A 22,170-nucleotide genomic window follows, 5' to 3' on the forward strand; every position below is an offset into this window, starting at 1 on the left:
CCAAATCAGACGTCAACATATAATTGACGTAAATAAAATATTGTTTTCATCTTTGTACATAATACTTGTTTTCATCATGAAGGTAGGTGTTAATCGAAGCTTTACTTTTCATTTTTGTTGTTTTTACCATAACGTGCTTAGCTCTTGGAAGACAGTATATTTCATATCTCTAGAAACTGGCTACTTACCAGTTTACTAAACTGGTCGCTTGGAAAATAAATTACAAATAAATCTTTTGCGTATCGATAACACTTCCTAAGTCGCAGAAGTTTAATATATGTAGTATATATATATAATAATTTATTTACTAAAGAAATATTGATTATATTATCTCCTAAGATTAATTTTAGTAGAATTATCTAAAAAGAGTGAATCCAGAGTTAGTAAGTTTAATTCCGAAAATTGTTTTAAAGTAATTTGAATGTAAATTGTTAAAAATGTTTAACGAGGACTTGAATTAAATCATGAATAACAAAATTTCAATTGTAAAAGAAATTAAATTAAAAGAAAATAATTAAATTAAAAGCAAGTAATCATTGCCATTGATCGGAAATTAGTTGACATTTCAAGGGGAACAAACCAACTCCCGTTCAATGAACAATAATTAAGAAATAAATATGAAGGTGCTTCGTCCTTTACTCAAGTAATAAGGCGATGCCAATCTGGCAATTTAAGTTAGGCCAAATATTTCCGTGAATTGAAGTGATCAAGAACCAATGCAGAGCACTAAAGAACTCATTCTGATCCGATCAATGCCAATGATTACTTGCTTTTAATTTAATTTCTTTTTACAATTGAAATTTTGATATTCATGATTTAACTCAAGTACCCGTTAAACATATTTAACAATTTACATTCAAGTTACTTTAAAACAATTTTCGGAATTAAACTTACTAACCCTGGATTCACTTTTTTAGATAATTCTACTAAAATTAATCTTAGGAGATAATATAATCAATATTTCTTTAGTAAATAAATTATTATTAACTTACTTTGCAGCTATTGCGCAAATAGTAGAATAACTCGATTTCGCACTAAGTGAATTTAAGATCATACAATATATATATATATATATACAAACATAAAGTATACGTGATCATTTTTAAAGTTTCTGTTAGTAGTGCATCTAATGTCAAACGTCAATGAAATCGAACGCCTGACTGTAACTGCCCGGTAAAAGTTAAAGGATGACTTCGTAAAATAACGTCCATCATAAAAAATAATAATTCTTTTTGGAAACTCTTGTTCTTGAAACATAATAATGTGTAGGAACGTCTTAGATTTCACACTTAAGAAATGTAAGTTAATGCACTATAGATTGGGGAATAAAAAATTAAATTCCAAGCCTTGTTCAAACTTTTAACGTCTTATTTTTGTCAGAGTACTTCTATATTGAATTTCCCAAATTTCCAAACAATGGTCTTTGAGTAGAAGAAAATAAACAGAAAAGAAAAAGAAGTCTTCCGCATGAGAAAAAAAAAAAAATACGACTGACTGCACTATTTTTATTTTCCTTCATCCTTCTTTCCACGTCGAATTCTAGAAAAGAAACGGCATTAAATTCCAAAAACGAACTGCTGGAAAAAATTCACTTAAACATAACGATGACGGATTCGTTGGAGAGTCCATCCAGATTCCTGTGGGTAAATGTTCCTCTCCAATAACCGACCTCCCTAAATCGAACATTTTTCATTCTTTTCTACAAAATAAAGGCACTTCAGTGCTAGGTAGAGACTGTGTGGTGGTCAATCGCGGCAGTACACGCGAGTGAAGAAGTTTCGATCAGGCACCATGTGGGTTCCGGAAACTTGGAACAGATTTCAGCCATTCACGTTGTTCCCATATGAAAAGCGAATCCTCGAGAACTTTTTCGAAACAGTTGAATACAAAATAAATATTTGCATACGCATGAATTCAGAACGCTCTAGCATCCGATTTTACATTCATTTTTCTTTGCTGTTTTAGATTCTAAAGAGATTAAATAAGAATAAACATACACTTGGGTATAAATGTATTTTGAAAAGAAAAATTGCGATTTTTTTTTAAAAAAAGAGGAGGAGGAAGCGATTTCTTACTGGAATGAAAGGCTCTTACAAACAAATGAACAGATGTTAGAGACAAATAAGCTAAACTAGATGTTAAATGTTTTATTCTTTAAATTGCTTACGAATTCAGAGTAAAAATAACTAGAAATTTTTTGTTTTTGTCTTCCAGTGATACAGAGAAAATAGTTGCTCTTACATTCAACTTGTTGAATTTAAGCTATTAATTACACAAAGCCTTTTGGCAGAATTTTATCATCCACGCAAACTGTTACCATTGCACAAGACATAAGATCTTTAATTCGACTTTCATGGTTTGGTAAATAACGAAGTGTTATAATGTTACCATTCAACATTACATAAAATCTTTACCTTTTAAACTATAAATGTAGTTCTTCAAAAAACTGAGAGACGAATAAAAAATAAGTATACAACTTTATAATTTATAGCTTTAAATATTTTTTAACAATGTAGACCATTGATGTTAATTCTGACATATTTAATTAATGAAATTGATGATACTCAAAATGTAGCTGTAATTCCTCAACAAATTGAGCGACTTGCAAGTTAACAAATACATTTCTTTATAATTTATATCTTTATAAATCTTTTTATAATGTAACACTGACATAAATTTTAATAATCTTAATTAAAAACATTATGATATATTCAATTGATAATAGTTTTTATGAATATTCGAAGCATTACACCTTAATTAATTGGTTTCTTACAACATAAAATACATTGGTATAAAATTGTTTAATTTTCTTTCTACGAAAAATTTTTTTAAATTACTTTTGTAATTTACATTAGATTTGTAGAATTGTGTATTGACTCATAGATGAAATCATGAAAAACAATATGAAGCCCTTCAAATTAGTAGACTGAGCGGCAAATGTTGACAGATTTTCAGCATTTTTAAGCGTTCAAGAGGTAGAGAGAATTGTGTTAACTATTCCAGAAGAATTGGTGCTGTGTTAAATTCATGCGAAATTTTCATGTCACGGATTTATGCAAAATTAATATAGGTTAAAAATATTCTTATTAAGCAAGAACTTAAATTTTTTCTAGCTTCTCTATTTCGTTTAATGTTATTGAGAACATGTATAAAATTTATCCTATCTTATATAGAATAGAAACCAATAAAAGCATGCGCTGGATGTGACTTTTATTCCCTCAAACCCACGTGTTATGCAACAGTGTTTGTATCGCCTTCATAATTGTGCATACCAGTGACGGTGCTAAAAATGTATGGCAACACAAATAAAAAGAATGTTGCCGCCAAATGTTATCTTCGTGTAATTGTTTAAGAAATAATGTAACGAATGGATAAAAAAATTAAACATGTATGGCAGCTCCACGAGAGCATTTAAAAAACCGTAACAAATCAACTGTTGTTACGTTAAAATCTGAATCATTTCAGACATTTTTTTTTTCACGTAAGAGATGAAACGAGTGAGACAGCACAATGAAGTGTATAAAGGAATTGTAGTCGAGATACAGATGTTATTTTAAGATTTAATTTGAAATATTTAATCGCTTATTATCAATAAAGCGCATCGCAATGCTGGAATTCAAACTGTAATTGTGTTAAAGATTTAACTATTGCTTTTCACAGTGCAACTTGTATTTAAACAGACACAGAACCACATTTTGACCTCATTTGCCATATCCTAGATCCGCGACGATTTAGAGAAATGTCATTACCGTGTAGAACTCTTAGATTTTTAAAATGAAATGTTTGAGAAAGCAGCTATCTTCGCTGGGAATCGAATCATGGGTCTTCCAAATGCTAACCAGACGCACTACCAGTTATACGACGAAAACATGCAGGAAGAAAGGCAAAATTTCCTTATAATCTATGAGATCAAGACGTACTACCAGCTTCATCACGAAAACCTGCAGGAAGCAAGGCGAAAATTTCTTATAATCTATGAGATCAAGACATACTACCAACTTCATCACGTAAACAATCAGGAAGTAAGGCAAAAATTCCTTATAATCTATAAGATCATGAAAACTGAGTTACTGAATATTTAAGTAGTTAAAATAGCACTGTTTGCCGACGATACAGCTATTCTGAGACAGGCCAAAAGATTTGAAAATATTCATTATCAACTTCAGCTTTATCTTGATTTGCTAGAGGAATTATTTGCAGATTGGTGAATTTCAGTTAATATCAAAAAATCAAAGGTAAATCAAATGCGATTTTGCAAAGATTAGTCACTCAATTTACCATCTACTTCCACGTTATTTGAAGAAATACACTGGAAGCAAGAAAACCATCATACTTGTCAACAAATTCACTTTTAAACCTCATTTTTCAAAACTCAAAAATAACTCTAATATTCTTATAGCTAACTTAAGATATCATCTGGGGAAACATAGCAGCCGTTGCTCCTTAATGAAGTCCTTGATTTATAAAGAATAGCACATTACATACTGATTTAAACACCGAAACCATTAAATTATATATTTCCAAAACTTCTCATAATTTTTATTTCAGTATTAAACATCACTACAGCATTATAATTTCAATACAAAATTACGAACCAGAACCCAAGAAAAGAATTCGTAGCCTAGTAATGCTCTTCTTTTATAACAGTTAGCGTCATTTTAAGGCTGCATTTCGCTGTCCTTTACACAAAGAAAAATTAAAATGGTACATACCACTGCTAATTGTTGCATCTGATTCTCGATAGAAAGAGAGCAGAGGATGCAATTTATCAGGACTACAAAACACTATAAATGTTGTTATACACTGCCCTCCAAAAGTTAAGGAACAGCATGTTTTCCAAAGCTCACCATTAGAAAAATATCAGTAACGTTTAAATTCACAGTTCATATGCATGACAATAACGAAGTGTTAAGAAAATATATGCAAAAACAATAGTTACCTTTTTTATTTTATAGAAATGAATACTTATGTAACAGTTGGAGAAAACATGCAATCCTGCTCCCGATTCGTCGACAAGACTCGCATGACCTCAACATTAGCCTTGCCTGAAATTCTCTTCCCGTTAGCACGTGGCTCATTTTGTCAATAGATGGCGCCAGCTGTTCGACCGGCCTCTGGACTTTAAACTTCAACTCCCTCGCCAGTTTAAAAGAGCTCAGAGAGGACTTTTTCATATTGTTCTTCTACCTTCTCCTAGCTCCCTCCATAGGACTCATTCAGGATCCATCATCACCATGCCTATTGTGGACTTATCTCATTTGTACAGGGAAGTACTGCAAAAGCAGTAGAACCCCTGGTATAATTACTTGTGTATCAAAGTATCAAATACAAAAATTGTAATTTTTGTTCTCGAGTATTGCTCTTCAGTTACAGTTTCGTGGACAGTATCCAGGGGAGTCTGTCAATGTCCAGAAGTCGTTTGCCCGATTCGTTGAGATGACAGGAGATCGGATCGATGGAAATGGGGATGTCACAAGCTGATGCTGCTAGATGTCTCAATGTCTCTCGTAGTATGGTCCACCGACTATGGAATCTGAATCCGATTATTCTGCGTCTGCAAGACATGTTCCAGGCAGACCTAGATTACAATACCTGCAGGAGACTGTTATTTAGCTCTTTCGGCAAGAAAACGAAGTAATATAACTGTGCCTCAACTCATGGCAGATCATTTAGTGGCATTTAGTACTATAGTGCGCAGACGGCTGCACAACACAGATCTGTATGCAAGACGGCCAGTTGTTTGTGTCGCTTTGACCCGAGGACACAGGGGTGCTCGTTTATGTTGGGCAAGAGAACACGTCTTCTGGACCAGTCAACAATGGGCACCTGTTCTCTTCACCGTCTCTTCACAGGCTGGGATCTCTCTCGGTGGCCACATTGACCTGCATGTGTTCCATGCAGGAACTTTGACCGGTGCGAGATATTTAGACGAAATCCTTGATCAATATGTCTGCCCGTATGCCGCTGCTGTTGGTCCTGAATTTCTTTTTACGGACGACAATGCGGACCTTATTCTTACGGACCGAGCTCGGGGTGCTGAAGAACATCTTGAGGGTCACGGTATAGAGTGGATAGAATGGCCAGCTCAATCTCCAGACCTAAATCCAATAGAGCATCTTTGGGACTACCTTCGGAGACAGGTTGCTGCTTTAAGTCCTCCTCCAAGGTCTTTAGATCAGCTTGGAAAGGATTTTCATTGTCTGGTCGTTGCTTCACCTTTCACTGACCCACAATTTGACAGCATTCACCGTCGCTGCCGCCAATGTATGCGTGGACACATTGCTTACTGGAACCCATTTTTGTAATGTTCTCACCACATGTTTCGTCAAAAAACTGAGATATACTCTTTCTTCAAGACAAGATTTCTCTGCCAAGAGTGCAATTTTTTGTTGTAATTCATGTTTATGTTGAACTTTAGAAACATTCTATGTCACATTCATTAAAAAGCTGTTTAGTGAACATGTCCTGTAAATTTCTTGTTGCTGTGTTGCTTCATTCTCAAATTACACATAAAAAACATCCTTAACCTTTGGAGGGCAGTGTATAAACGGAATTAAAAACATTTACTAAAGCATGTACAGCACCGTCATAGCATGTGTCTGCAATAATGTAGGTTATTTCCAACACATGAAATCATTGTGAGATTCACTATAAAATCACTGTTAAGGTCCGGAAATTTTCAAGTATTTCTACACGATCTACAGCAAATATTTTTATTCAGGTTCCGTGTGGATGGGAAATTTTGGATTCGTTTCTGGTAAATGTTTTTTTTTTTTTTTTTTTTTTTTCCTGCATGCACGTTATGTATTTTAAAAGCTTCATATTTTGCCAAATTTAACTTATGATAGAGTAATCTTGAGAAGAATTAAGGATGCTTAATTGCTCGTATTGATAATAATAACATTCTTAACTATTCATAAGAACATTCGTATGATTTTATGATATGAAAATTAGTATTCTACTTAAAAAAGTTTTTTAAAGAATTTATTTTAATATGTTCAAAGTTTATTTAGTTGCATTTGTATAAGATCTGCAGATTTTTGATAGGAAATCAATAATAATTAAAGGTACTTGTACATTAAGTTTTATTTTGAATTTTTCCTTCTAAATTTCTTTTTATCTTTTTACGAAAAATGTCATATTTGAAAGTAAAGATTTTTACTCTGTATATATTTAGTTTAAAAAAATAGTTAAACTTAATTTCATGACAGTTTCATTTTTTAATCAGTTTCCTTTTCTTTCATTCTTCTTTAAACTTGACTTATTGCTTTTTACAAACGAATAAACTAATAAAAATCGACTTTTTCTCCTCTGTCAAAACAATTTTTATTTTTGAGCATATTATTAATGCAGAAAGAAAGAACTACAATTCGGTTAAAAGAATCTTAAATTCTCAAGTCATAAAATAGTATAGAAAAGAATTATATTTCAGTTTATTTCTTTAATCTTCCGTTTCTATAATCATATTTGGAAAATTGAAGAAAGTAATTTATTTTTATTATTTATCTCATTATTTTTGCATGATAAATATACTTAAGAAACAGTTCAGTTTTATTCCTTAATCAGACAGAAGAGAGATATAACAGAAAAAGTAATAAAAGCTTGAGTCTAGTGTGTATTAAAAACAATACAATTTAATTCTAATATGTGAAGTGAAATTCTAGTGAATATGGATATCTAACAAAATACAGCAAACAAAACGCTTGTATGAATAATAAGACATTCATAAAACCGGTTTTTGAATATCGGATTACTTCTTCTATGTATTCTTTATAACCAAATAATGACGAATCTGTACTTATTGTTTGTGTGTACGTATGTATATATGTATGTATGTTTCTTACATTGTAGATAAAATCGGCACCTACAGCCACCAAATTTTGTACATAGTCCTTCACGCGAACAAGTGAGCATCTCGAGATCGTGATTTTTAATTTCGAATTTGGTTTTCATTTATTTCTTATTTTATGTGCTTTTAAGTTATCTTGGTTTTAAAATTCGGCGATTTAAAAGCTTTGTGTTACCGCTCGAAAAAGTTTAAAACATTTATGTTTCAAATTAAATTAGGAAAACTGGGAAATATAAATATGTGTAACTACTCGACAAAATGCAATGTATTTAATATCCGAACTAAATCGCATTATGAAAAACGGCGGCAATTATTAGCCTCCAGATTTCGAAGAGCCACCCAGACAGTATAGTGGTAAGCCTACTGCGTACAGAATGTCCTGAGCTCGAATCGCGGAGAAGGCATGAATGTTTGTAAATGTAGAGTATCTTTGCGCTAAGGGACCGCTCTAAGTATGTGGCGAACCAAAAGTGCTCTGGAGAGATTAGTGGTAGGGAAGGAGGGTTGAGAGACCCTAGGACCAGCCTTCCCCAAGGATCTCCATCAAAATCGGGGGGGGGGGCTGGAACTCAGCGAAGTCGTACTGTCACCTGTACAAGGCCACAAGGCTTGAGGTGCCGTACTGTCACCTCAAGGCTCTTGTCAGCGACTGGCGCAGTTTTGCTCTCCTTGCCGCGAGGAATTTCGTGCACTTGCTCTGATGTTGCTCAGAAAAGGGAGATAAATCACCACAGATTTTTAACATAGTCCTCCATCCGAACATAGCACCTCCAAGACCGAATTTTTAATTTCGAATTTTTTTTTTATTTCTTTCATATTTAGTGCTAATTAAAAAAAACTTTTGATTTAAAACTCAACAATATAAAAGCTTTTTATTGCCACTAAGAAAATATTATGTTTTAAATTTAATCGGAAAACTCGGCAGTATGAAACATTATGTTTTAAATTTAACCAGAAACCTGGGAAGTATGAAAGTGTGTTACCACTCGACGTAGCGAAATAAGTCTTCAGAATGTAATCCAAAAACTCATTCAAATGCGAAAGAAATGTGTTCCCATTGCTAAAAAAAATTAAAATATTTATATCTTCCACATGACAATTCATTCAGCAAAGCGTAAGACAATATTTATTTGTTTACTACCTGGATGCGTGAAATTAATATTCATTTAAATAATTATATATATTGTCTATTTTTATAATAACTATTTTAGACGTTTAATAAAATTACATTAAATAATCAGACTCCAAGTATTATGAACAATGTTAAGGTATTAATCTACTTGAATTTGATTTGTTTACTCACAAAGCGCTTAATTTTGATTGCTTAGTTTTACTTAGTATGGAAAAGCTCATGAAGGCTCTCTACCTAAGGGAAACGATGCCTTCGTGGAATTATTTTTGATTTAGTAAAGTTCTTTCAATAATTAATTCCATTGATGCTGCCACTAAGTTAACTTTAAACTTGGGACATCCATTTCTCTTCCGTTCCTTGACATCTTGGTCACACATAACATACCCAACTTCATCACTACTGTTTAAAGTTCACTACAAGCCTTCGTTCGTTTACCTTCTACCACACTTCAAATCACATTATTCGATCAAACGGAAATTAGCTTCATGTTATTCCTTCCTTTACCGTGCACTTCAAGTTCAATCCTCCAAATCGGTACTTAATAAACAACTAAGTTACTTAAAAGCAGTTGCTATTGACAGCAGTTGGTTTTCATCGAACATTATTGACAAAGCAGTTAAAAAATTCTCATCTCAACATGTCGAAAAAAGCAACCTCGGGTCAGGAAAAATTCGCAGTTCCATACTACAAAGCCCCATTTCGGATATGAACTCCTAGGGTATATATAGGATTCTTTGTCAATGCGGTTCAATTTACATTGCCTAAGAGAACCTTAAAATTCCACGCTGAAGAACACGAGAGCTATGTTATGAAAAAAGGCACGAATAAACCCTTTAATGTCCAACACTCTTAGTCATAAAATCATAATTTCCACTGAAGCTAAATTTCTTCAGATAAATATCTTCTCTTGGCGCATTAGGTTTTCTGGTGGCGTTTCACATGCACAAAAATGTTCCAGCTTAAGGATTCCAATTTTGATCCGCTTTTATCCTCAGCTTTTCAAGAAATTATTTCACAGTTGTTTGCATTTTTCAATAGAGAGCGTCAATAGCTTGACTTATTTCCTCTGATTCTTATTGCCTTATCTTATCTTGTCACTGGCTTCTTTTCTTATTTGCACTTCTGCAGCTGAAGAAAAATTCTAGATTTAAACTTTCGAAAGAGGTGCAGCAAATTTATGAATATTACGCTGATTCTTGCAGCTTTAACTCCTCGGATAAAACTCTTGCTTTTATTGTTGCACTTTGATAGGAATAACTTTTCCCGTATTAAACAAGTTAAAATGATAAACGATAACGAAAGCATTTTATTTTGTAGTAACTATGTATTAAAAATCAATATATATCCCAGATAAGCATAAAATTATCACTGGTTGCAGTTTCGTTAGGTCTTTTGAGTTGGAAATTCTAGTGTTATTATTTTCAAATATTTTCTCTAATAATTTTTAGTTTCAAACTTTCCTAAAGAATGTTTGTTATGACAGTTTTGGTTTACAGCATCCCTCGCTTATTTGTTCATAGTATTCAGAGGTCTTCTTAGTATTCCGATTTCGAGAACTATAATTGCCTCTGACAGTTCAGTATGCAAATATGCTTTTAAGACAGAGATATTAAGTTAGATTACTTGAATATGGCTAAGCATACGAGGGGTAAATATCTAAAGAGGACAACTTCCTGGAGGAACGTTTGTGGAAACTGTTCGATATTCTCTTTAGATATGAGAGAATCTACGAGAACCAACTATGCAGGAAGCCCGTTCGCCTGGAATAGAGCAAAAGTCGAACTCCCAGTATTATGCGGTCTTAACTGCTTAGCCACAAGTGGAGCGTTTTGTTTTCATGGTATTTAGCTTATGTGTACGAAATGTCTTTTGCGATCTACTGTGAACTGTCAAAATTTGATGAACGAGAATTCAAGATTTCTGAGAGCAATTAAGATTTGATGAATTACTACAAAAATACAGTATCATAGTTACGTGTTCCCTTACGACAATGTACAACTTTGCTTAGTTGAAAATTTATTCACCGAAGAGTCACCGAAGATCGCAACAGAAATAACAACCTCCAAAATATTGTGAAATATACCTATCTGTAGAAGATTTCTTTTGCCAAAACTGTTAAACTACTTTGCTTAAAAGTCAATCAAATCAAAAAGGTCACGATTTTTGTTTCTATGGTCAGTCCATGTTTTATCCATAATATACAAATAGGATTACAAATAATGTATATGTAAGGAATTATCGCATTCACCTGTGCGTTCTCTTGTAATGTAAGTGTTAGTGCATGTAACTCGGAAACTGACGATCGGTGATTCAATTCCTGGCAAGGATAAAATTATTTTTCACATTTCGCATACTCAAACAGATTAATTGTCTCGATAGTGTCGCCTAAACTAAAAAACGATGGAGAATAATTCACCAACTCCTGGTGTGAGTCTACTGAATATCGTGCATCTCCACAGCAGTCCTTTAAATGGGTAGGAACGTAAAAAATTACCTCATTCTCCTATACATCTTATGGTGCATACTGACCATTTACACCCTAAGAAATTTAGGAATTCAAAGATGCATGGTTCAAATCCCGAAGATAGCACCGCTAACTTTAATAATTGGTGCTTTGAAAAGTCTAATAATCTCTACACATAATAGGTATTTGCTGCAAGCATTTTCATAACCTTGCCTAATAGTAACGTGTAATGCGTCTCTAATCCAGTAATTAAATTTTCTTCTTACACCATATTTCTATATTGTTTAATTCAGTTTTCAGTCTCAAACTGAGTTTAATGGGTGGCCGGACTATTGTCTAGGAATTCTAAAACAAGTTCTGATTCAACTGCCATTCCGATGATTACAAATTCACGGAGAAACCAACCTATGCATCAGCTAGATATTGTCATTAGTGAAACATCATTGTACTTTACCAAGAGACTATAGACATTTTACTGTAGAAGTCCATTATTATCCTGTTGACTTTGGCCTCAAACCCTATACCATTTACTCCGATTAGTTAGTTAACGAAATCGTATGTAGGCATATACATGATTCATTTATAATTTAATCATTATTTCCTGAAATTACTAAACAGTCAGAGCTGATGGGGTTAAAACGTTGTTAGTTCAGACAGAAGAACTGTTGTGGTAACATTAAACTGATATCCTTGAGGGCATATTTTAAATAAATTTTATATGCTAGTAATAATTTCGGGAATTGCTTATCGATATGCGATGTAAAATAGTGATTTTTGATTTAGTGATCTGTTAGGTAATCGAGTTCGTTTTTTCACTGTGCAAAATTTATTGTTTAAAAGATGAGGAAGTGAATAATGCGTCGGTCATATTACAATGAATGAATGCTTCTTGCTTAAATAATAAATGCAATGCTCAAAGCCTGGAGGGTAATCTTGGGGCTTTCGTTAGTCTTTAGGACCAAAAGAACAATTTATCAAATAATAAAAGTAATCAAGAAATAATAAAGAGGGGCAACACAAAACTTTTATGTCGTTGATTTATTAATAAAAAGTTCCTAAAACTCGCGTAGAATCTAAAATAAATAAATAATAAAATGGAAATTTAATGTTCGAGCTTCGAAGTATACATGTTCGTTGGAGGAATATGTGCGTTCAAAATTTGCGGCTGTAAGTGCCACCATTTTTCCACAATGCCAAGATTACATAAATAATAAACATACATACATATATATATTTTTATTATTTAATAATAGAGGTAGATAATAGTTTCTATTGCTTTGATATTTCAGTCACTCATTGTCACTTTTGACTCCCTCGCAAATATTTAAAGAAATATCAATTTATGCAAAATTAAATTCCTGAAATTTTTAGGAAACGTAATATAAAAGTTTATTTTTGAAAAGAATGGTTTACAACTACTTTAAAAATACCTTTCTTGTGCATCTAAATTATACTGGCGTCCTCGTTTAACTGGACAATAAAGGAGACTAAGCAAAGTGGTTAAAATGTTTTTTTTTCGGGGAAAAATTAAGGTGCTTACTATATGAACTTTGTTCACTAGATACAATGAAGTTTCCTGGTTAAGGGTATATATAAGAAATTCCAGAGGAATATTTTTTAGAGATTATGCTGGAGCCGGAGTTTATGCTGATGTTTTTTTTTTTTAATTATACCCTTGTCCCAAACAGTGCAAGTTATGACAGAGAGATAGAAGCAGTTAAATGTACTTCTCAGCAGCTTATTCTCAGAATACGCCAATTCGGAAAAGTAGTGTTTCTCTTTAAATCTTCATCCGCTAACCAGACATTTAGTACTTCGACTCGGAACAGATTTCGTGCTGTCATCACACCGAAACCTTTTTTATCTGGATTACTTAACATCTGTTGGAGAGATGATTGTCCTGCAACAGATGACATACAGATGTACAATTTGCGTCAATGAAGGGAATAATTTAAATTATGTAAGTGTGACGGAAATTTGAGAGATAATATTAGAGACAAAATATGGAAGGCATCAGTTTTAAAGACCTCCACAGCTTTTAGATCGGTTGCACTAGTGGTAACCTCAGAAATGTGACGGAGCGTGATTGCCTCGTTAAGCATTTATACAGGACACATTATAACAACCTAAACTGTATATTATGCCTACTGGATATAATCGTGAACAAAGTTACTATACTACAAGGTTTGCTATTCCCGAACAGAAAGCTTTGAGCCTGTGACATCACTAACTCGTAGTCTACTCCTAAGTATCCCTTTGTATGTCAAGTGACGTAATGTAACTTGAGCGTTGGGAACAGCATGAGCTTGTATGCCCACTGACGTTGATAGGGAACGTTTAACACTTTTTTTGCTCAGCATTAGCAGACAGGGACGTATATATTCGTAACTAACAATCCAGAGAACTGATTATGTGCAATGTCATTTAGTTAAATAGTTATTGTTGTTGTATTTCTGTCCCGTTTATCTAGTTTTAAATTAATTTACTAGTATTATTTCATGTTTTACTGCAGTTTCATGCACTTATCTTATATCTATAAGACCTTCTATGTTGTATGTTTTCTAATTTCTGTCTACATGTAAAGTCTATCTGTTTCATCTTATGATGCATGGGAATTAATTTTGTTCTTCAGTGGGCCTTTGCAATAAAATCATTAAATTATAGTTAAATAAGTAACTGTTAACTATTAATAAAATGTTTTTAAAATAATAGTAGTTAAGTAAGTAACTAGTTAATTAAATAGATGATATTAACTAAAATAGCTGGCGGCCCATGAATTAACAAGTCTATTTCAAGATAAAACACATTTCTTACAGAATTTACCTTATTAGAAAGAGTGCTTAAAAAGCATGTTATTACACTGTATACTATCTTATTAGAAGTTTATAGTATAATAGCGTGCTTTATTTTAATACAATACTCTATTATTATGATTTCTCTACGATAAAATTACTACGACGATAAAATTTTATTAAATTTTATAATGGGTTCTTCATAATACTTAATATTATATTATTTTTAAAGAACGTCTTTCTATTGTCTGGTGATTTTGAAAAGCTTGTAATCTGAATTTCATATTTTTATTCATAAAGTTTGGGAAAAACTGCTTGGTTCGTTAATTTTTCGGCAGTTTTATTCTTATGATAATATGTTTCCAACATCCTGCATTACCCGTAACCACATCCTATGGCATAATGCGTTTATAACGCTATTTTATTATTACTTATGCTAATATAGTAGACATTCGACGTAAGAAAATAAGATAGGAATTAAGATTACTTTCTTACAACTGAAATTTCTTATAAATGAAACAAACTCCATATAGTCAACAGGTCGGTTGTATTTTAGCAATGGCATCTTAGCGAAAAATCGTAATCAACAGCTCTGATAAGTTTTATATTTTACTCAGCTGCCAATGCTTCACATTTGCAATATTGCACTCATCGCATTTGTGCATTTAAAGATGAAATAAATAAAGGAAACTATCGTCTATTACCCTCGATGATTTTCTCCCTTTCTAATAATACAAAATACTGTTAATTCACTTATAGGAAGTATTTGTTTTTAGTCTCGAACTTAGGCTATGCAGTGAAATACGCAGCACCGCTGCGTGAATAATCAAGGATTTCTTTTTATCTCATGGAGGCAAATTGTTATGAGATCACATTGTAAGGATTCTCAAGCTATTTGGGAGAGGGAAACGGGAAAAATCAACTCAACCTTGTCAAAATCATATGAGTTTAGCAGTTGCCAACTGGATGTCTTAGAATTTGCATCGCAAAAGTACTGACAGTTTTTGCAAAATATGCAATTTTTGACTACATTCTCCCTCTAAAAGATTGGGAAAACGCACGATATCCAATCAACCATATTCAAGTAACGATGACTGGTCATTACTTTAGAGGTTATTAAGCTTTGGTAAAACGAGAAATATGAAAAGTTAGCTGCGCTCTCGGCTAGATCCGAACCACGGATATTCCAGTTGCTAACTTAATTATTGCACACGATCTTGCACCAGGAAATGAAATAATGCTTTAGTATATTATATATTTTTTTCTTTTACAATTTCATATTAATTTTAAGTATGGACAGCTCATTTTAAGTATATGTTTTGTATTTTGTAGCTTGAATAATCTTTATTTTTTGAAATTTCTAATGGCAAACATTTTTTGTGTTTTCGGACTGCAATCTAAAACTTCCACATTGCAGTTTATCTGCTTAAATTTTTATAACAAACCGTCACATTTCCCTGCGCATGTTTTCATCGTGTAAATGCTCAATACATATATCTGGTCACTGAAAGGTCCTTGGATTAAATCGCAAGAAGGGTACAGTTGATTTTTCTTGTTCATTGATAGAGAAAACTCTAATGCTCTGCAATGTTGCGTGCTAAAATGTGAAGTGGATAATAAAAAAAAACGTCATATTTGGATTCAGACGACTGGTTCTCGGGCTTTTTCTCAGTCGCTGTTTGTGGTGGAGAATGTATTGAATTATTTCATCTCCTGACCGGATTGCCTGATTCCTCTCTTGGTATAAGTTCTTAATCATATCTAACTGGCATTTTCAGGATCTGGGCCTCGAATCCCGGTGAAGGCACAGTTGATCTTTCACATTTTCTGGCTTCAAAAAATGTAATGGTCTCTGTATATGTATGTTTCCTGTTCCATTAAAGCTTCTATTTAAATTGCAAATATTAGTTCTTTGAAAATGAAACGATTTGCAAAATTTCATTTAGGAGATTTGAGGCTACAAATTGAACCTTACGGCCAACTTTCATTTCCGTTGACTCAAATAAATTGAAGGATTTAATCGCGTCATATCCACAACAAACTGTGCGAAACATTGCTCAGATACTGAGTTCATGCATTACGTATTTCTCGGCATTTTGGAGTGATTCGAAAATTAAGGAAGCTAGACAAACTGTCGTCCCACGTATTCGTGGATGAAAACAAATCACGGCATTAAGAAGCCCGGTTCTTTACTCTTAAGAACCAAAAGAGAAATGTTCTGGAAAGGAATACTGAGGATGAGAAGTGAATATTATTCTTTGACAATGGTATACATTTGTCAGTGAGAGTCACTGGGATGAGGAGTGAAGACACTCCAGGAAGGACTGGGAAGACGCCTCTGCAGCCAATGAAGATGTTTACTTGTATGATGGTATGTTGCTAATGTTATTAACTATAGTTCCACATGCAACCCTGGCTGGCATTCTGTCAAAACACATAGACTCGTTAAAAAGAGGCGTTATTATTTACTGAGACGTGAAAGGTCACGTCAAATGTTTCTCTTCTCCGGAAAGAGAGAATTTATATAATGAAGGGAAAGAAAATACCCATCCTTCCACCCTGTTTTGATAATCCATCCTTCCCTGTTTTGATAATCCATCCTTCCCTGTTTTGATAATCCATCCTTCAACCCTGTTTTGATAATAATTCGGCCCGTATGCGTGTTTGCGGTTATTGTTGCGGATGAGGCGGTTGAACAACACACAGTTTGTTTTTTTCATGAGGTGAAAACATAAATGCAGTTGATATTTTACAGATATGCAAACAAATCATTCCTTAAGCAATCAGCATTTGTGAATAGACATGGAGTCCTTTTGCTTCAAATAAAGTCTGATCATACAGGTACAAGTGCGCGGAACACCTGAATTCCACCATTGGTAATACAGCTACAATCCGGCCACATTAACTCTGCAGCCTCGCAACATTTTGATAGAAAACACGCAGGGGAAAAGTCCGAGGGTTACCTCTTTTCTTCTCACCTGTTTTAACCTGTACCCACAGTATTCAGTTGGGCAGTGTTTACCCTTATAAATATCCATGTCATGTCAGGCATTTGAGCTCGGGCTCATTGGTACTGTAGGCAGGTTCGCTTACCACTATACTGATCAGGGCGTTACCTAACGATACAGGAAATCAACAGTTTTTAATATGAAATTGTGCCTTATTTTCCGCACTCTCCTGACATTTCTCCAAGAAATGACCATTTATTCCAGTACTTTGATTGTTTCTGCAAAGAAATATTTTGTCAATGATGCATTAATTTATTGGGCAGCATAGGGCTTCACCACTTCGAGATGTACTGGTTTTTACAAATGTTGTAGACGTAATCTTGCTATGCGTAGAGAATAAATCATACATTGACGCTGCTGAAAATTGCTTTAAATAAACAATTATTGTTATTATTTTTAATATATTTGTTTCCAGTCATCTTTAAAATTATCCATTTCTTTTGCAACAATCGAATACTACAGGAAAATATCCTGTAACATATATGTCGCATGTTGCAATTTGGAACATTCATATCTACCCTGCCAAATTATTTCATTAACGAATTAATCTGAATTACACATTCATAAATCAGATATTATTCATCTGAATTGCACATTCATAAATGAGATATTAATAATTTAGTTACATAACTGCCAAATATTAATTTTCAATTTTTGCAGTCTCCGAGTTCAAAATAAGTAAGTAAATAAATAAAAAAATAATCAGAACTGCCAACAGAACTTTCTGTATCGATAAATAGTAAAAAGCAGTACACAAGTTCGCAAAAGGAATAGGACATTTTTAGTTTTCGAATTTAATGTCAAAAATGTTTAATACATTAAACTGGCATTATTAAATGTGATTTGCCTTTGAAATATACCCTTATCTGCCCTTCATTTTACATTAAACATTTTTGAGAAAAATTTTGAGCTAAAAAATTAGTTAATTCCTCTTGAGCAAAAAATGGATCACATTACAAAAGGGATGCTTATTGTTCCATTAAGTTAAATGAACAGATCAAAATATTTTACTCAATTTATCAAAATATTTTACTTATCAAAGTGTTTGCAATCGTATCTTATAAAATATGATATGGATTTTTGTGGTATAGATTCATTAAGTCGTTCTAATATTTAAGGTTTAAATCTTCTTCACTCAACTTGTATCGCTGATTTCAGTTTATTGTTTCAGAGAACACTTTCCTTGGAATTATTTATATTTCATTTCTTATCACATATGTTTAACATGGTTTTAATTTAAACACTGAATATTGAGTATTTTAAGTCACTTAAACAACAGACGGAGGTCTTATACTCATGTCAGTATGTTAGAATCATTTATATTGATAGAACTTGTAATTATTTTAAATGTAGGTTTATATATTGACAACTTAAAAACTCATTACTAAACATCGAAAAGTTCATATTCATCCATTATATTAACAATGAACCTAAGATAATAGATTTAGTGGGCATCTTGTATATTTTATTTCTTTCTCCTCCACATTTTACCGTTAGAACTTAACTGGATTTCTGAAATTTTACTTTGGGCCTTTTATTTGACTCTCTTTCTCAAATAGGCCGCAAACATTTTCTGTCCTATCACACTAGCACAGAAGTTTTGATTTGCCACACGCTCACAAGAAGACTCTCAAAGAATAAGTGGAATTATTTTAAGCAATAATGTATTATATATTTCCATAGTCTAGTCTTCTTTAAAATATTTTCACCAACATATATACACTTTTCACAAACGTTTGCTCGCTGCTGGAAAAATAGAAACAGTTGTGGTGGAACTCTTGATGCGAAAGATTATTAAGGACAAGGAAACGTATTTTTTTGTACTTTATCTCTATCACTGAATTGCTGTTCTTATTCCCTAAAATATTTTTAAGAATTTCATTATCTGTGGAAATAGAAAAAGTTGCACTAAAAAAAGTCCTTCATAGAATAGCATGAGTGAAACACAAGCATCATGTTGCATCTCTCGAAGTATTGTCGGACGTACATAATTTCTTCAGAAAATTGGTGCAATGTGTTCCTTATTTTTTCTCGGCAGTAGATATCCAGTGAGTAGAAAGAAGATTTGAAGAATAGTATGAGTAAAAAACACGAATTCTGTAGATATTTTCCATGCAATATTGGAAGTACAGTTTCTTCAGAAGTTTGGTAAACAGTCTTTCAAAAATCGTTATTAGTATTCTGTAGACTTTTTTTCAATTTTGTTTCTATTTCTGCACTCAAATGGATAGCTACTAAGTAAACAGATTAGGAAAATAGCATGTGTGGGACACAAGTGCAATGTTGTTCTTCCACAAGTACTGTCGGCCGTACAAAGCTGCTTCAGAAATCTGAAGAATGGTCTTTCGATAATCTTTGTTAGTAATCTGTAACATTTTGTGAATGTGTTCCGAACCGCTTTTTAAATTGATGTCAGTTCTCAACATGCTAGCAAGGTTAGCCATACTTACGAACTGTCCACTTGCAGTATTGTCATTACGACTACTTTTGGGGGTACTCTTATGGTGCAGATTAATATTTTAGCAATTCTGAAATTAACAGATATTTCAAACGATGTTTCGATTATTTTGATACTTCCGATATTATTACATTATGCTTAAATACGACTACTTTGGTTACCTCCCAAACATGCTTTTACTTTTATATGCTTTGAATAACATTTATTTATATTAAAGCTGTAACAGAGTTTAAAGCATTTAAGCAGCTTTTCTAATGTGTTTGGTTTTTGTAGTGTCAAATAAAATTAATTCATAAATTTTAATTGCTTACAATTCTTTAAAGCAGCTATGGTTTAAAAATCTTAAAAAACTTATACAATTTCTAATAAAGTTTTGTTGAAGAAGTACAAGAGACACTTCTGTAGGTTTAGCCTTCTTATTTCGATGCAAAATGATGTGAAAAACTGGCCCACTTTACTTATTGCTGGTTTTATTTGAAATTTCAATAACAGCCGAAAACGTTTGTGACAGGAGTTTCTCTTTCCAAAGAGAAGATACAACTGAAGCTCCGTAAATGGAACTCCACGTTAGTGAATGCTATTCATTAACGGATCACGATACCCTCGAATAAGAGATAATGTATTTTCATTTAGTAAATGCTTCCTAAAATTCCTCGTCCTGTTAACACCCGCTAACGATAGGTTCAAATATTTATTTTTAAATACAAAGTTTTATATCTGAAAAAAACATATTGTAAAACGAAAGAGTGGGTAAATGCATACTTCAGAGGATACAAGTTATGTAATTTCACTTTCATGTCACTTTAATTTTCATTGACTTTCATGGACTTTAACTTTCAGAAACTTCTATAAGGTATCTGATAACTTGTGTTAAACACTTTATATCATCACAAGAGAAACCCACATTAATAATGATTTCTACTAAAATACGTACGATACTCATAAATAAATGAATTCAGAACATATTTGAATGGTAATAAATTTAAATATTTTCATTATAAATAATGTTCTAATATGAATAAACAGTTAAGGTTATATTTTCAAATTATCGTTTATTTCAAAGATAATTTTATGACTAATAATATATTTCTTATATTTCTTTCCAGACGCATCGATGTGAAAGAATCGAAAAAAGAATAAAAATTAATCGTCTGCGAAGAAATATCGAAGTGCTCTTCTAGCGTGTCTTCACTCTAGTGAAAACAACCATTCGATGTTGCTGAAATATATTTCACTTCCTAAATAAGTTTGAAACTACCACCAAAAAATAAAAGTTTCGAATCATTAGTGCAGTCAATGGACCGTTAACTAAAAACACTCAATAAGATCGCTACATCCAGCGCCATCTGTCGAGTAACGCGGTAGTGAATTTTGCAAGCTGACTCGGCTGCATGACGTTATTGATTGACGAATCGTGCTCAAGTACTTACGATGCTCTGTGCTTAGGAGATAAGAATTCGTTTAATATCACAGATTCTAAGGTACTCGAAGTCTGTGAGATATTTAAATGAACTCACTAAGCATCAGGTAACTGCGTATTTATATGCATGGACGGAAAACTTTTCTTTTAAGTATCTCATTGAAGAAAGCCAGGTCAATTTAAGGAACAGGAAATTTATCTCATAAAATGTATTAAAATTGTTTTCGTTTTTTACTTCCTTCATTAAAAGGCTATTTATATGCTTCTTTTATAAAATGAGGTGCATAAGTTATTGTAGGAATGTACGTTAAGTTTAACAAATTATTAATTATAACTATCATCTAAATATTTTCGTATATTGTGGGATGAAGATATTCTTTGAAGTATTTCGACACACCTACTTAAAAAAGAAGTCTCTTTTCCCAATATTAACGCTGTTAAATTTCATAGATATAATGTGATGTGTTAAAGAATTATTTTTAATATCGAAGCTTTGAATTTAAGTTCTATTTTTGACTCTTGAGCATCATTTTGAATTATTTAACTTTAGAGAAGTTTCTTTTTAATAATCGAACATTTATTTGCAAACAGATCTTAAAAATATATATGCATTTCTAAAACTGCAATTAAAACAGAAAAATAAATAAATATGTATATATAAATAAAAATTTTTTTAAATTAAATTTTGAATTTGTTAAAGATAATAATTCTTCGTGTAACATGTATGAAGTTTTTAAAGAATTTCGTTTTTTGTCTATGCTTAAAATCGCCATCTTTATTTTATCCAAAAATTTATTAGTTTTCGCTAATTCATGTGCTTAAGTAAAAAAAAAAATATCTAAATCGCAACACTTTTGAAAATATTACACGCGTTTCCAAATATTTGAGAGGGAGTACGTAAATTAAATTACTCAATATAACCACATTAAATTACTATTTGCTTATAAAATTATTTCTAGAACTTCGGTTTTTAAAAATGAACAAGCTTTGCAGTAAAAAATCAAAATAGAACTATTTTAAAGCAATAATAAAGAGTATTGATAAAAG

The 22,170-nt window shown here is 32.5% G+C and overlaps 1 protein-coding gene across 3 annotated transcripts in view; it reads left to right on the plus strand.

The window, feature by feature from the left end:
• Nucleotides 1-22,170, plus strand: part of LOC118181416 (uncharacterized) — a 187,810-nt gene that overhangs the window by 85,283 nt on the left and 80,357 nt on the right. The window contains exon 2 of one of the 3 annotated variants that reach the window (XM_035350563.2): nt 20,810-21,332. The exons of 1 other annotated variant lie outside the window; for it this stretch is intronic. The gene's annotated coding sequence lies outside the window, so the exon portion shown is untranslated. The remainder of the gene's footprint in view (nt 1-20,809; nt 21,333-22,170) is intronic. One more of the 3 variants, XM_035350571.2, reaches the window with a different exon arrangement.

The sequence above is a fragment of the Stegodyphus dumicola genome, chromosome 9 (genome assembly GCF_044657685.1).
Source record: "Stegodyphus dumicola isolate Sdum_Otavi_A_Nest chromosome 9, ASM4465768v1".
Classification (NCBI taxonomy): domain Eukaryota; kingdom Metazoa; phylum Arthropoda; class Arachnida; order Araneae; family Eresidae; genus Stegodyphus; species Stegodyphus dumicola.